This window comes from Rhinichthys klamathensis, unplaced genomic scaffold (assembly GCF_029890125.1).
Source record: "Rhinichthys klamathensis goyatoka isolate OS25496 unplaced genomic scaffold, OSU_Roscu_1.1 h1tg000001l_1, whole genome shotgun sequence".
In the NCBI taxonomy this organism is placed as follows: Eukaryota; Metazoa; Chordata; class Actinopteri; order Cypriniformes; family Leuciscidae; genus Rhinichthys; species Rhinichthys klamathensis.
The window spans coordinates 3,460,091-3,474,018 of record NW_026606555.1 but is presented as its reverse complement, the minus strand read 5'-3'; the positions used below and the strand labels follow the sequence as shown (position 1 = coordinate 3,474,018).

At 44.0% G+C, this 13,928-nt stretch overlaps 17 non-coding genes across 17 annotated transcripts; 8 read left to right on the top strand and 9 right to left on the bottom strand.

Moving 5' to 3' along the window:
• The first annotated feature begins 91 nt into the window (after window positions 1-91).
• Window positions 92-163, top strand: trnad-guc (transfer RNA aspartic acid (anticodon GUC)). Its single transcript has one exon. It is a non-coding gene; the product is annotated as a tRNA-Asp (tRNA).
• A 554-nt stretch (window positions 164-717) lies between these two features.
• Window positions 718-832, bottom strand: LOC130070348 (U5 spliceosomal RNA). Its single transcript, XR_008803877.1, has one exon. It is a non-coding gene; the product is annotated as a U5 spliceosomal RNA (small nuclear RNA).
• Window positions 833-1,718: 886 nt separating this feature from the next.
• Window positions 1,719-1,833, bottom strand: LOC130070295 (U5 spliceosomal RNA). Its single transcript, XR_008803865.1, has one exon. It is a non-coding gene; the product is annotated as a U5 spliceosomal RNA (small nuclear RNA).
• A 260-nt stretch (window positions 1,834-2,093) lies between these two features.
• On the top strand, window positions 2,094-2,165 carry trnad-guc (transfer RNA aspartic acid (anticodon GUC)). The gene has a single exon. It is a non-coding gene; the product is annotated as a tRNA-Asp (tRNA).
• A 554-nt stretch (window positions 2,166-2,719) lies between these two features.
• LOC130070243 (U5 spliceosomal RNA) lies at window positions 2,720-2,834 on the bottom strand. Its single transcript, XR_008803862.1, has one exon. It is a non-coding gene; the product is annotated as a U5 spliceosomal RNA (small nuclear RNA).
• Window positions 2,835-4,135: 1,301 nt separating this feature from the next.
• Window positions 4,136-4,207, top strand: trnad-guc (transfer RNA aspartic acid (anticodon GUC)). Its single transcript has one exon. It is a non-coding gene; the product is annotated as a tRNA-Asp (tRNA).
• Window positions 4,208-4,761: 554 nt separating this feature from the next.
• LOC130070185 (U5 spliceosomal RNA) lies at window positions 4,762-4,876 on the bottom strand. Its single transcript, XR_008803857.1, has one exon. It is a non-coding gene; the product is annotated as a U5 spliceosomal RNA (small nuclear RNA).
• A 3,165-nt stretch (window positions 4,877-8,041) lies between these two features.
• On the top strand, window positions 8,042-8,113 carry trnad-guc (transfer RNA aspartic acid (anticodon GUC)). The gene has a single exon. It is a non-coding gene; the product is annotated as a tRNA-Asp (tRNA).
• Window positions 8,114-8,667: 554 nt separating this feature from the next.
• Window positions 8,668-8,782, bottom strand: LOC130070130 (U5 spliceosomal RNA). Its single transcript, XR_008803847.1, has one exon. It is a non-coding gene; the product is annotated as a U5 spliceosomal RNA (small nuclear RNA).
• A 260-nt stretch (window positions 8,783-9,042) lies between these two features.
• On the top strand, window positions 9,043-9,114 carry trnad-guc (transfer RNA aspartic acid (anticodon GUC)). The gene has a single exon. It is a non-coding gene; the product is annotated as a tRNA-Asp (tRNA).
• Window positions 9,115-9,668: 554 nt separating this feature from the next.
• Window positions 9,669-9,783, bottom strand: LOC130070065 (U5 spliceosomal RNA). Its single transcript, XR_008803839.1, has one exon. It is a non-coding gene; the product is annotated as a U5 spliceosomal RNA (small nuclear RNA).
• A 121-nt stretch (window positions 9,784-9,904) lies between these two features.
• trnad-guc (transfer RNA aspartic acid (anticodon GUC)) lies at window positions 9,905-9,976 on the top strand. Its single transcript has one exon. It is a non-coding gene; the product is annotated as a tRNA-Asp (tRNA).
• Window positions 9,977-10,530: 554 nt separating this feature from the next.
• On the bottom strand, window positions 10,531-10,645 carry LOC130070017 (U5 spliceosomal RNA). The gene has a single exon (XR_008803831.1). It is a non-coding gene; the product is annotated as a U5 spliceosomal RNA (small nuclear RNA).
• A 260-nt stretch (window positions 10,646-10,905) lies between these two features.
• Window positions 10,906-10,977, top strand: trnad-guc (transfer RNA aspartic acid (anticodon GUC)). Its single transcript has one exon. It is a non-coding gene; the product is annotated as a tRNA-Asp (tRNA).
• Window positions 10,978-11,531: 554 nt separating this feature from the next.
• LOC130077033 (U5 spliceosomal RNA) lies at window positions 11,532-11,646 on the bottom strand. The gene has a single exon (XR_008805707.1). It is a non-coding gene; the product is annotated as a U5 spliceosomal RNA (small nuclear RNA).
• Window positions 11,647-12,929: 1,283 nt separating this feature from the next.
• On the top strand, window positions 12,930-13,001 carry trnad-guc (transfer RNA aspartic acid (anticodon GUC)). Its single transcript has one exon. It is a non-coding gene; the product is annotated as a tRNA-Asp (tRNA).
• Window positions 13,002-13,555: 554 nt separating this feature from the next.
• On the bottom strand, window positions 13,556-13,670 carry LOC130069917 (U5 spliceosomal RNA). The gene has a single exon (XR_008803818.1). It is a non-coding gene; the product is annotated as a U5 spliceosomal RNA (small nuclear RNA).
• Between the last annotated feature and the right edge of the window lie 258 nt (window positions 13,671-13,928).

The following is a 13,928-nucleotide window of genomic DNA, read 5'->3' as shown; positions in this document are numbered from 1 at the left end:
TCACCAGATGACCGCATGTCCAGTATTCTTGACTTCTCAACGGTTGAGCATACGGTGGCGTACCGCTCAGGGACACTGCAGTAACCACCAGTCCTCGTTAGTATAGTGGACAGTATCTCCGCCTGTCACGCGGAAGACCGGGGTTCGATTCCCCGACGGGGAGGCTTCTTCTTTATCACGGCCAGACACCTTGTATGAGCTCAAGCTCTGCCGTTGAAACTGCTGATAAAGCCAACCTGCCGTTCAAGACTCACCTGAGGGTGGTTAGCTAATTCCATTTGAAAGATTTTACCTTCAAGAAAGCGCTTGCAATGGGTTTGTAAAAGGTTGTTTTATGCATGTTTGGCCTGAGTTTTTGTGGCATTTCCACTGTTGCATTTCCAGTCTGACCAGCAGGGGCCTTCCGAATGCGTCACCAGTGTGGCCTTCCGAATGCGTCAAAACAGTTAATCAATTTGCAAAGCAATCAGTTGAAAGCTTTGAAAGGCTTTGTTGCTCCCACCACTACCCTTTTGTGATTGGTAAACCTTACAATCATGCTGCTGACCCAAGATTTGAAGTTGTGAACTGGGAAAGTGGTGATGGTTTGACGACCACCCAGCTCCAGACATGGACAAAACGGCCGAACCGTTGGGCCACTCTCGAACGCTGGCCCAACCTGCTGCAGTTCTGCAGAGCAAGCCGCCAAAAGTCCTCTGTTTTTGAACAAACGCATGTAGCTCTGCTGTGAGCAGAGCATCCAAAAATACCAGTAACTCGCAAATGTTCCCCTCCACGGAAATCTTTAGTAAAAGGCGAAAGATTTATGCGTGAATGAAGAGAAACTCGAGCTGTAACCATGAGACGTTGGGACAATGTGCTACCACACACATGCCACCATGCTCAGCAAGGGTAATGTCTGGTGCACGCTCCTCCCACCCAGCTTTTTGTCTTTTTTGTTAAAACAATAATACAGCCATTTCCATTAGAGGAAGGAGCAAATGTAATAAGAATCTGCCCCATCACCAGATGACCGCATGTCCAGTATTCTTGACTTCTCAACGGTTGAGCATACGGTGCCGTACCGCTCAGGGACACTGCAGTAACCACCAGTCCTCGTTAGTATAGTGGACAGTATCTCCGCCTGTCACGCGGAAGACCGGGGTTAGATTCCCCGACGGGGAGGCTTCTTCTTTATCACGGCCAGACACCTTGTATGAGCTCAAGTTCTGCCGTTGAAACTGCTGATAAAGCCAACCTGCCGTTCAAGACTCACCTGAGGGTGGTTAGCTAATTCCATTTGAAAGATTTTACCTTCAAGAAAGCGCTTGCAATGGGTTTGTAAAAGGTTGTTTTATGCATGTTTGGCCTGAGTTTTTGTGGCATTTCCACTGTTGCATTTCCAGTCTGACCAGCAGGGGCCTTCCGAATGCGTCACCAGTGTGGCCTTCCGAATGCGTCAAAACAGTTAATCAATTTGCAAAGCAATCAGTTGAAAGCTTTGAAAGGCTTTGTTGCTCCCACCACTACCCTTTTGTGATTGGTAAACCTTACAATCATGCTGCTGACCCAAGATTTGAAGTTGTGAACTGGGAAAGTGGTGATGGTTTGACGACCTCCCAGCTCCAGACATGGACAAAACGGCCGAACCGTTGGGCCACTCTTGAACGCTGGCCCAACCTGCTGCAGTTCTGCGGAGCAAGCCGCCAAAAGTCCTCTGTTTTTGAACAAACGCATGTAGCTCTGCTGTGAGCAGAGCATCCAAAAATACCAGTAACTCGCAAATGTTCCCCTCCACGGAAATCTTTAGTAAAAGGCGAAAGATTTATGCGTGAATGAAGAGAAACTCGAGCTGTAACCATGAGACGTTGGGACAATGTGCTACCAAACACATGCCACCATGCTCAGCAAGGGTAATGTCTGGTGCACGCTCCTCCCACCCAGCTTTTTGTCTTTTTTGTTAAAACAATAATACAGCCAATTCCATTAGAGGAAGGAGCAAATGTAATAAGAATCGGCCCCATCACCAGATGACCGCATGTCCAGTATTCTTGACTTCTCAACGGTTGAGCATACGGTGGCGTACCGCTCAGGGACACTGCAGTAACCACCAGTCCTCGTTAGTATAGTGGACAGTATCTCCGCCTGTCACGCGGAAGACCGGGGTTCGATTCCCCGACGGGGAGGCTTCTTCTTTATCACGGCCAGACACCTTGTATGAGCTCAAGCTCTGCCGTTGAAACTGCTGATAAAGCCAACCTGCCGTTCAAGACTCACCTGAGGGTGGTTAGCTAATTCCATTTGAAAGATTTTACCTTCAAGAAAGCGCTTGCAATGGGTTTGTAAAAGGTTGTTTTATGCATGTTTGGCCTGAGTTTTTGTGGCATTTCCACTGTTGCATTTCCAGTCTGACCAGCAGGGGCCTTCCGAATGCGTCACCAGTGTGGCCTTCCGAATGCGTCAAAACAGTTAATCAATTTGCAAAGCAATCAGTTGAAAGCTTTGAAAGGCTTTGTTGCTCCCACCACTACCCTTTTGTGATTGGTAAACCTTACAATCATGCTGCTGACCCAAGATTTGAAGTTGTGAACTGGGAAAGTGGTGATGGTTTGACGACCACCCAGCTCCAGACATGGACAAAACGGCCGAACCGTTGGGCCACTCTCGAACGCTGGCCCAACCTGCTGCAGTTCTGCGGAGCAAGCCGCCAAAAGTCCTCTGTTTTTGAACAAACGCATGTAGCTCTGCTGTGAGCAGAGCATCCAAAAATACCAGTAACTCGCAAATGTTCCCCTCCACGGAAATCTTTAGTAAAAGGCGAAAGATTTATGCGTGAATGAAGAGAAACTCGAGCTGTAACCATGAGACGTTGGGTAGTGATGTGACATCTGAAGCGAGGCTCCGGAGCTTGTGTCGAGCAAAAAGGGGCGTTCCAGATGAAGCCCCGATTCGAGGCTTGTGTCGTTTCCGTGAAAATCACGTGACGATAACAAACGAGGCCTCGGATTGTGTTGAATACGTCATTGCTTCATTCTGAGTATCGCTTCCGGATAAAAGTGGTTCGAAACCTCGCGCCTCTCGTGGGTTTTGCAGTAGGCGTTTGCATTGGTGTTGAAGTGTTGGTTGTACGAAGTAGTGAGTAGCGAGTTGCAGCGAGTTTGTAGTAGCATAGTTATCATTATATATCATAGCCTGTATTATATATTATATTACATTATACTTAGTTTAGTAGATTATTAGATTATTAGAGTAAATTAGCCTATATCTAGTTCTAGTTGCTATATATATATACATATATTGGTAGTAGTGTTATTATTGTATATATATATATATATATATATATATATATATATATATATATATATATATATATATTATTGCTATTATTATTATTCTAAGACTAGATAAATAAATAAATAAATAAATAAACAAATAAATAAATAAAAATCAGTAAAAATGTTCCCATCCCTGTTGCAGTTTGCTGTTCCACTCCCAGTTCCATAAGCACTACATAATTGTACTCCCAGTTCCATAATCACTACACTATTGCACTCAGTCAGCACTGCACTCAGTGATTTCTTGACACTCATTTGGGGCATTCACTGTCATCACTAACCCAAAGAACTACTGAATACAAAGTTATGTGTGTGTGAGTTGTGTGTGCATAGGTAAACACAAGCAGAGTAAAAAACTTTATTTAATACACAGGCAATAGAAAAAGGGTGTGCCCACACCATGACAATTTGGTTGCTCAGGATGAATAGATTTGTGTGCGATACATTGCTTTGCACAGCAGGTGTCACTAGGGAGCACACTGTTTCATGAGGCTTCAGGTAAACGAACCTTTTGGTGAACCAATGGGCTGGAAAGCCTCAGTGGTTCAGGAAGCCTCATTTGGCCATCACTAACGTTGGGACAATGTGCTACCACACACATGCCACCATGCTCAGCAAGGGTAATGTCTGGTGCACGCTCCTCCCACCCAGCTTTTTGTCTTTTTTGTTAAAACAATAATACAGCCATTTCCATTAGAGGAAGGAGCAAATGTAATAAGAATCTGCCCCATCACCAGATGACCGCATGTCCAGTATTCTTGACTTCTCAACGGTTGAGCATACGGTGCCGTACCGCTCAGGGACACTGCAGTAACCACCAGTCCTCGTTAGTATAGTGGACAGTATCTCCGCCTGTCACGCGGAAGACCGGGGTTCGATTCCCCGACGGGGAGGCTTCTTCTTTATCACGGCCAGACACCTTGTATGAGCTCAAGCTCTGCCGTTGAAACTGCTGATAAAGCCAACCTGCCGTTCAAGACTCACCTGAGGGTGGTTAGCTAATTCCATTTGAAAGATTTTACCTTCAAGAAAGCGCTTGCAATGGGTTTGTAAAAGGTTGTTTTATGCATGTTTGGCCTGAGTTTTTGTGGCATTTCCACTGTTGCATTTCCAGTCTGACCAGCAGGGGCCTTCCGAATGCGTCACCAGTGTGGCCTTCCGAATGCGTCAAAACAGTTAATCAATTTGCAAAGCAATCAGTTGAAAGCTTTGAAAGGCTTTGTTGCTCCCACCACTACCCTTTTGTGATTGGTAAACCTTACAATCATGCTGCTGACCCAAGATTTGAAGTTGTGAACTGGGAAAGTGGTGATGGTTTGACGACCACCCAGCTCCAGACATGGACAAAACGGCCGAACCGTTGGGCCACTTTCGAACGCTGGCCCAACCTGCTGCAGTTCTGCGGAGCAAGCCGCCAAAAGTCCTCTGTTTTTGAACAAACGCATGTAGCTCTGCTGTGAGCAGAGCATCCAAAAATACCAGTAACTCGCAAATGTTCCCCTCCACGGAAATCTTTAGTAAAAGGCGAAAGATTTATGCGTGAATGAAGAGAAACTCGAGCTGTAACCATGAGACGTTGGGACAATGTGCTACCAAACACATGCCACCATGCTCAGCAAGGGTAATGTCTGGTGCACGCTCCTCCCACCCAGCTTTTTGTCTTTTTTGTTAAAACAATAATACAGCCAATTCCATTAGAGGAAGGAGCAAATGTAATTAAAGCTGCAAGCAGCATTTTAGCGGTGTTCAAGCAGTTAAGGCCTTTCAGGCCGTTAAGCACAAAAGCATCAAAATACATTAAGTTTTATGTAGCAAGCATGATTTACCATGATATACTACATTTCAGTGTGATTTTTCATGATTTACCATGTTCCAGTATAATTTACCATGAATCTAACATGATTTTTCCATAGTTTACCTTGATATACCATGTTATAGGATGATTTACCATGATATAGCACATTCTAGAATAATTTACCAGGATTCTAACATGATTTACCTTTTTTACTATGATTTACCATGTTTCTGGCGTTATTTACCATGATTTACCATGTTGATAGCAATTATGTGAAGCATAAGAACAATTGAAGTGATAAACGCTGACAAAATAAGAATGTGTTATAATAGTAATTGTTATATAAGTGATTTTATAGTGTCTATATACAAAAAAAGACTATTAATAAGAAGAGTGGCCAGCAGAGGGCAGTAGAAGACCACTTATTGGCTCACTTTCATTTTAAACTACTTTGTTTCTCCAGTATTCTCCACTGAAGCAAACCATTTTTTTCATGTTAACTCCATAATGCCTGCTTACACACACACACACACACACACACACACACACACACACACACACATTTTTGGGATATGTTATTGTGAAAATCATATAAAAAAAGATTAAAAATATCTAATGCTGCTGCTTCATCTAGTGGACAACAGTGCTATTACAGCCTACTTATACAATAGGCCATGTTTTCATATAATTTAATCTACACACGCTCATTCTGATGTAGATACATTTGGAACTTCAGGAGCCAATGTGACTCAATTGTCACTTCAATAGACGATTTTTGACTAAATGTTATTGTAAATGTTAAAATAGTGAATTTATAAAGTCTAAATATTAATTATAGTTGAGTAGTGTGACAAAATGACTTTTTTTAAACAGCAGGGGGCAGTAAAATACCACTTATTGGCTGTTAGCCTTTTTTCAAGCAGTTATAGCTGTTCTTGACCTTTTTTTAAGAAGCTATGAGCATTTATTGAAAAGATATTGCCTTTCGGTCAAGGTTACATATTGAATTGACCCTATTATAGTCATACAAATGAAGAAGTTATACATTTTTCTATAATTATTGTTCTAGAGAGTACAGAGCAATAGATGAATTTTGACAAAATGTGATTGTAAATGTTAAAATAATGATTTAATAAAGTCTAAATATCAATTATATATAAAAATATTAGAGAGTAGTATGATGAAATGACAGCAGGGGGCAGTAAAATACCACTTATTGGCTGTTATAGCCATCCAAGCTGTTATAGCTGTTATAGCCATCCGATTTACACTCTATTATAGCCATCCAAATGAAGTAATTATACCTTTTCTGATAATTATTGATCTAGAGAGTCCAGATAATTGTACTGCACTGGTTTTAAACATTAAGATATGAAAATTATACGATCATAGATGGAAAAGACCATTTACAGCCAATACAGGCAATTTACCATAGGAAATACATGGTTTTAAAGCTTTTCAACAGTTATAGCGCCACCTATTGTCCGATCTCCATGAAACTTTGCATGCTTCTTCACCATGGTATGACACATATGCTCATCAATTTTTGTGAAGTTCTGAGTTTTTATTTATGATTTATAGGCTTTTGAGTGTGTTTTGACACACCCCTTTTATAAATGACCCTGTTATAGCGAAGCAAAGGGCAAAGTTCAACTTTTTTTCGATAATTATTGATCTAGAGTGTCCAGAGAATTGTCCTAGACTGGTCTGGTACCAATCGGGCGAAAAACCAGGGACTAGTTCGCAAAAGTAGGTTTTTAACATATTCGTGAATATTTAATGAACGGTTTGATTGACAGCAATGGTTCTAGAGGCAAAGTTGTTCAACATGAGGAGATCTATCAAATGATATGCATATTGTGGGGATGTGTGCAACACCACGTGATTACAGAGCCGTAAAACTCGTTAGCGCCAACTAGTGGCCGATTTCTTTCAAAACTCTTACAGACCTCTTGGGCCATGAGTCGAACATGCCCATAGAGTTTCGTTCCGATTGGCCTCCGTTAACCTCGTCTCACAGGTGCTCAAACTTCATTGGCCGATGGCGGCCATGTTTTTTGAGATACGCCAATATCCTTTTACACATACATGGCACCTTGGACCAAGACACTGCATACCAATTTTCAAGTCAATCTGACAAACGGTCAGGTGGCCACACCCCCTTTTATGTTTTTTTAATGTTATAGCGCCACCTAGTGTTAGATCGACGCGGTTTTTTTACTGTGACCCCAAACTGTCCTCATACACAAGTGTGTCAAGTTTGGTGAAGATATCTCATTTACTTCTTGAGTTATAGACGTTTTAGTAAAATAGGCTCCTCCCACAACGTTCATTTTGCGCCCCCTAGCAACCGGAAATCGAAATTTCAACTTTTTTTTGATAATTATTGATATTCAGACTCCAGAGAACATTTCTGCACTGGTTTGGTTCCGATCGGGCGAAAAACCAGGGACTAGTTCGCAAAAGTAGGTTTTGGACAAAACCGGAAATAGCGGAAAAATTTGCATACCGGAAATGAAATCGGAGATATACGTTTTTTAAGTCAAGAGTCCAGCTTTCCAATGATATACGACACTTGAGTCTACGACATAGGGTCTAGGAGTTATGATCACTTTCGCGTTTTTGTTGCTATAGCGCCACCTATGGGCCAATCGGGCTCATACTCTCTCAACCTCTCCTCGATTTCTGTGCTACCTTAATCCCAAATATCAAGTCTCTAGCTCTTACGGTTTGGTCTGCACGATGCGTTTTAGGGCGGAATAATAATAATAATAAAAATCCTTACAATTACAATAGGTTTTCAGCACTTCGTGCTTGAACACCTAATAAGAATCTGCCCCATCACCAGATGACCGCATGTCCAGTATTCTTGACTTCTCAACGGTTGAGCATACGGTGGCGTACCGCTCAGGGACACTGCAGTAACCACCAGTCCTCGTTAGTATAGTGGACAGTATCTCCGCCTGTCACGCGGAAGACCGGGGTTCGATTCCCCGACGGGGAGGCTTCTTCTTTATCACGGCCAGACACCTTGTATGAGCTCAAGCTCTGCCGTTGAAACTGCTGATAAAGCCAACCTGCCGTTCAAGACTCACCTGAGGGTGGTTAGCTAATTCCATTTGAAAGATTTTACCTTCAAGAAAGCGCTTGCAATGGGTTTGTAAAAGGTTGTTTTATGCATGTTTGGCCTGAGTTTTTGTGGCATTTCCACTGTTGCATTTCCAGTCTGACCAGCAGGGGCCTTCCGAATGCGTCACCAGTGTGGCCTTCCGAATGCGTCAAAACAGTTAATCAATTTGCAAAGCAATCAGTTGAAAGCTTTGAAAGGCTTTGTTGCTCCCACCACTACCCTTTTGTGATTGGTAAACCTTACAATCATGCTGCTGACCCAAGATTTGAAGTTGTGAACTGGGAAAGTGGTGATGGTTTGACGACCACCCAGCTCCAGACATGGACAAAACGGCCGAACCGTTGGGCCACTCTCGAACGCTGGCCCAACCTGCTGCAGTTCTGCGGAGCAAGCCGCCAAAAGTCCTCTGTTTTTGAACAAACGCATGTAGCTCTGCTGTGAGCAGAGCATCCAAAAATACCAGTAACTCGCAAATGTTCCCCTCCACGGAAATCTTTAGTAAAAGGCGAAAGATTTATGCGTGAATGAAGAGAAACTCGAGCTGTAACCATGAGACGTTGGGACAATGTGCTACCACACACATGCCACCATGCTCAGCAAGGGTAATGTCTGGTGCACGCTCCTCCCACCCAGCTTTTTGTCTTTTTTGTTAAAACAATAATACAGCCATTTCCATTAGAGGAAGGAGCAAATGTAATAAGAATCTGCCCCATCACCAGATGACCGCATGTCCAGTATTCTTGACTTCTCAACGGTTGAGCATACGGTGCCGTACCGCTCAGGGACACTGCAGTAACCACCAGTCCTCGTTAGTATAGTGGACAGTATCTCCGCCTGTCACGCGGAAGACCGGGGTTCGATTCCCCGACGGGGAGGCTTCTTCTTTATCACGGCCAGACACCTTGTATGAGCTCAAGCTCTGCCGTTGAAACTGCTGATAAAGCCAACCTGCCGTTCAAGACTCACCTGAGGGTGGTTAGCTAATTCCATTTGAAAGATTTTACCTTCAAGAAAGCGCTTGCAATGGGTTTGTAAAAGGTTGTTTTATGCATGTTTGGCCTGAGTTTTTGTGGCATTTCCACTGTTGCATTTCCAGTCTGACCAGCAGGGGCCTTCCGAATGCGTCACCAGTGTGGCCTTCCGAATGCGTCAAAACAGTTAATCAATTTGCAAAGCAATCAGTTGAAAGCTTTGAAAGGCTTTGTTGCTCCCACCACTACCCTTTTGTGATTGGTAAACCTTACAATCATGCTGCTGACCCAAGATTTGAAGTTGTGAACTGGGAAAGTGGTGATGGTTTGACGACCACCCAGCTCCAGACATGGACAAAACGGCCGAACCGTTGGGCCACTCTCGAACGCTGGCCCAACCTGCTGCAGTTCTGCGGAGCAAGCCGCCAAAAGTCCTCTGTTTTTGAACAAACGCATGTAGCTCTGCTGTGAGCAGAGCATCCAAAAATACCAGTAACTCGCAAATGTTCCCCTCCACGGAAATCTTTAGTAAAAGGCGAAAGATTTATGCGTGAATGAAGAGAAACTCGAGCTGTATCTGCCCCATCACCAGAATCTGCCCCATCACCAGATGACCGCATGTCCAGTATTCTTGACTTCTCAACGGTTGAGCATACGGTGCCGTACCGCTCAGGGACACTGCAGTAACCACCAGTCCTCGTTAGTATAGTGGACAGTATCTCCGCCTGTCACGCGGAAGACCGGGGTTCGATTCCCCGACGGGGAGGCTTCTTCTTTATCACGGCCAGACACCTTGTATGAGCTCAAGCTCTGCCGTTGAAACTGCTGATAAAGCCAACCTGCCGTTCAAGACTCACCTGAGGGTGGTTAGCTAATTCCATTTGAAAGATTTTACCTTCAAGAAAGCGCTTGCAATGGGTTTGTAAAAGGTTGTTTTATGCATGTTTGGCCTGAGTTTTTGTGGCATTTCCACTGTTGCATTTCCAGTCTGACCAGCAGGGGCCTTCCGAATGCGTCACCAGTGTGGCCTTCCGAATGCGTCAAAACAGTTAATCAATTTGCAAAGCAATCAGTTAAAAGCTTTAAAAGGCTTTGTTGCTCCCACCACTACCCTTTTGTGATTGGTAAACCTTACAATCATGCTGCTGACCCAAGATTTGAAGTTGTGAACTGGGAAAGTGGTGATGGTTTGACAACCACCCAGCTCCAGACATGGACAAAACGGCCGAACCGTTGGGCCACTCTCGAACGCTGGCCCAACCTGCTGCAGTTCTGCGGAGCAAGCCGCCAAAAGTCCTCTGTTTTTGAACAAACGCATGTAGCTCTGCTGTGAGCAGAGCATCCAAAAATACCAGTAACTCGCAAATGTTCCCCTCCACGGAAATCTTTAGTAAAAGGCGAAAGATTTATGCGTGAATGAAGAGAAACTCGAGCTGTAACCATGAGACGTTGGGACAATGTGCTACGACACACATGCCACCATGCTCAGCAAGGGTAATGTCTGGTGCACGCTCCTCCCACCCAGCTTTTTGTTTTTTTTGTTAAAACAATAATACAGCCATTTCCATTAGAGGAAGGAGCAAATGTAATAAGAATCTGCCCCATCACCAGATGACCGCATGTCCAGTATTCTTGACTTCTCAACGGTTGAGCATACGGTGCCGTACCGCTCAGGGACACTGCAGTAACCACCAGTCCTCGTTAGTATAGTGGACAGTATCTCCGCCTGTCACGCGGAAGACCGGGGTTCGATTCCCCGACGGGGAGGCTTCTTCTTTATCACGGCCAGACACCTTGTATGAGCTCAAGCTCTGCCGTTGAAACTGCTGATAAAGCCAACCTGCCGTTCAAGACTCACCTGAGGGTGGTTAGCTAATTCCATTTGAAAGATTTTACCTTCAAGAAAGCGCTTGCAATGGGTTTGTAAAAGGTTGTTTTATGCATGTTTGGCCTGAGTTTTTGTGGCATTTCCACTGTTGCATTTCCAGTCTGACCAGCAGGGGCCTTCCGAATGCGTCACCAGTGTGGCCTTCCGAATGCGTCAAAACAGTTAATCAATTTGCAAAGCAATCAGTTGAAAGCTTTGAAAGGCTTTGTTGCTCCCACCACTACCCTTTTGTGATTGGTAAACCTTACAATCATGCTGCTGACCCAAGATTTGAAGTTGTGAACTGGGAAAGTGGTGATGGTTTGACGACCACCCAGCTCCAGACATGGACAAAACGGCCGAACCGTTGGGCCACTCTCGAACGCTGGCCCAACCTGCTGCAGTTCTGCGGAGCAAGCCGCCAAAAGTCCTCTGTTTTTGAACAAACGCATGTAGCTCTGCTGTGAGCAGAGCATCCAAAAATACCAGTAACTCGCAAATGTTCCCCTCCACGGAAATCTTTAGTAAAAGGCGAAAAATTTATGCGTGAATGAAGAGAAACTCGAGCTGTAACCATGAGACGTTGGGTAGTGATGTGACATTTGAAGCGAGGCTCCGGAGCTTGTGTCGAGCAAAAAGGGGCGTTCCAGATGAAGCCCCGATTCGAGGCTTGTGTCGTTTCCGTGAAAATCACGTGACGATAACAAACGAGGCCTCGGATTGTGTTGAATACGTCATTGCTTCATTCTGAGTATCGCTTCCGGATAAAAGTGGTTCGAAACCTCGCGCCTCTCGTGGGTTTTGCAGTAGGCGTTTGCATTGGTGTTGAAGTGTTGGTTGTACGAAGTAGTGAGTAGCGAGTTGTAGCGAGTTTGTAGTAGCATAGTTATCATTATATATCATAGCCTGTATTATATATTATATTACATTATACTTAGTTTAGTAGATTATTAGATTATTAGAGTAAATTAGCCTATATCTAGTTCTAGTTGCTATATATATATACATATATTGGTAGTAGTGTTATTATTGTATATATATATATATATATATATATATTATTGCTATTATTATTATTCTAAGACTAGATAAATAAATAAATAAATAAATAAATAAATAAATAAACAAATAAATAAATAAAAATCAGTAAAAATGTTCCCATCCCTGTTGCAGTTTGCTGTTCCACTCCCAGTTCCATAAGCACTACATAATTGTACTCCCAGTTCCATAATCACTACACTATTGCACTCAGTCAGCACTGCACTCAGTGATTTCTTGACACTCATTTGGGGCATTCACTGTCATCACTAACCCAAAGAACTACTGAATACAAAGTTATGTGTGTGTGAGTTGTGTGTGCATAGGTAAACACAAGCAGAGTAAAAAACTTTATTTAATACACAGGCAATAGAAAAAGGGTGTGCCCACACCATGACAATTTGGTTGCTCAGGATGAATAGATTTGTGTGCGATACATTGCTTTGCACAGCAGGTGTCACTAGGGAGCACACTGTTTCATGAGGCTTCAGGTAAACGAACCTTTTGGTGAACCAATGGGCTGGAAAGCCTCAGTGGTTCAGGAAGCCTCATTTGGCCATCACTAACGTTGGGACAATGTGCTACCACACACATGCCACCATGCTCAGCAAGGGTAATGTCTGGTGCACGCTCCTCCCACCCAGCTTTTTGTCTTTTTTGTTAAAACAATAATACAGCCATTTCCATTAGAGGAAGGAGCAAATGTAATAAGAATCTGCCCCATCACCAGATGACCGCATGTCCAGTATTCTTGACTTCTCAACGGTTGAGCATACGGTGCCGTACCGCTCAGGGACACTGCAGTAACCACCAGTCCTCGTTAGTATAGTGGACAGTATCTCCGCCTGTCACGCGGAAGACCGGGGTTCGATTCCCCGACGGGGAGGCTTCTTCTTTATCACGGCCAGACACCTTGTATGAGCTCAAGCTCTGCCGTTGAAACTGCTGATGAAGCCAACCTGCCGTTCAAGACTCACCTGAGGGTGGTTAGCTAATTCCATTTGAAAGATTTTACCTTCAAGAAAGCGCTTGCAATGGGTTTGTAAAAGGTTGTTTTATGCATGTTTGGCCTGAGTTTTTGTGGCATTTCCACTGTTGCATTTCCAGTCTGACCAGCAGGGGCCTTCCGAATGCGTCACCAGTGTGGCCTTCCGAATGCGTCAAAACAGTTAATCAATTTGCAAAGCAATCAGTTGAAAGCTTTGAAAGGCTTTGTTGCTCCCACCACTACCCTTTTGTGATTGGTAAACCTTACAATCATGCTGCTGACCCAAGATTTGAAGTTGTGAACTGGGAAAGTGGTGATGGTTTGACGACCACCCAGCTCCAGACATGGACAAAACGGCCGAACCGTTGGGCCACTTTCGAACGCTGGCCCAACCTGCTGCAGTTCTGCGGAGCAAGCCGCCAAAAGTCCTCTGTTTTTGAACAAACGCATGTAGCTCTGCTGTGAGCAGAGCATCCAAAAATACCAGTAACTCGCAAATGTTCCCCTCCACGGAAATCTTTAGTAAAAGGCGAAAGATTTATGCGTGAATGAAGAGAAACTCGAGCTGTAACCATGAGACGTTGGGACAATGTGCTACCAAACACATGCCACCATGCTCAGCAAGGGTAATGTCTGGTGCACGCTCCTCCCACCCAGCTTTTTGTCTTTTTTGTTAAAACAATAATACAGCCAATTCCATTAGAGGAAGGAGCAAATGTAATAAGAATCTGCCCCATCACCAGATGACCGCATGTCCAGTATTCTTGACTTCTCAACGGTTGAGCATACGGTGGCGTACCGCTCAGGGACACTGCAGTAACCACC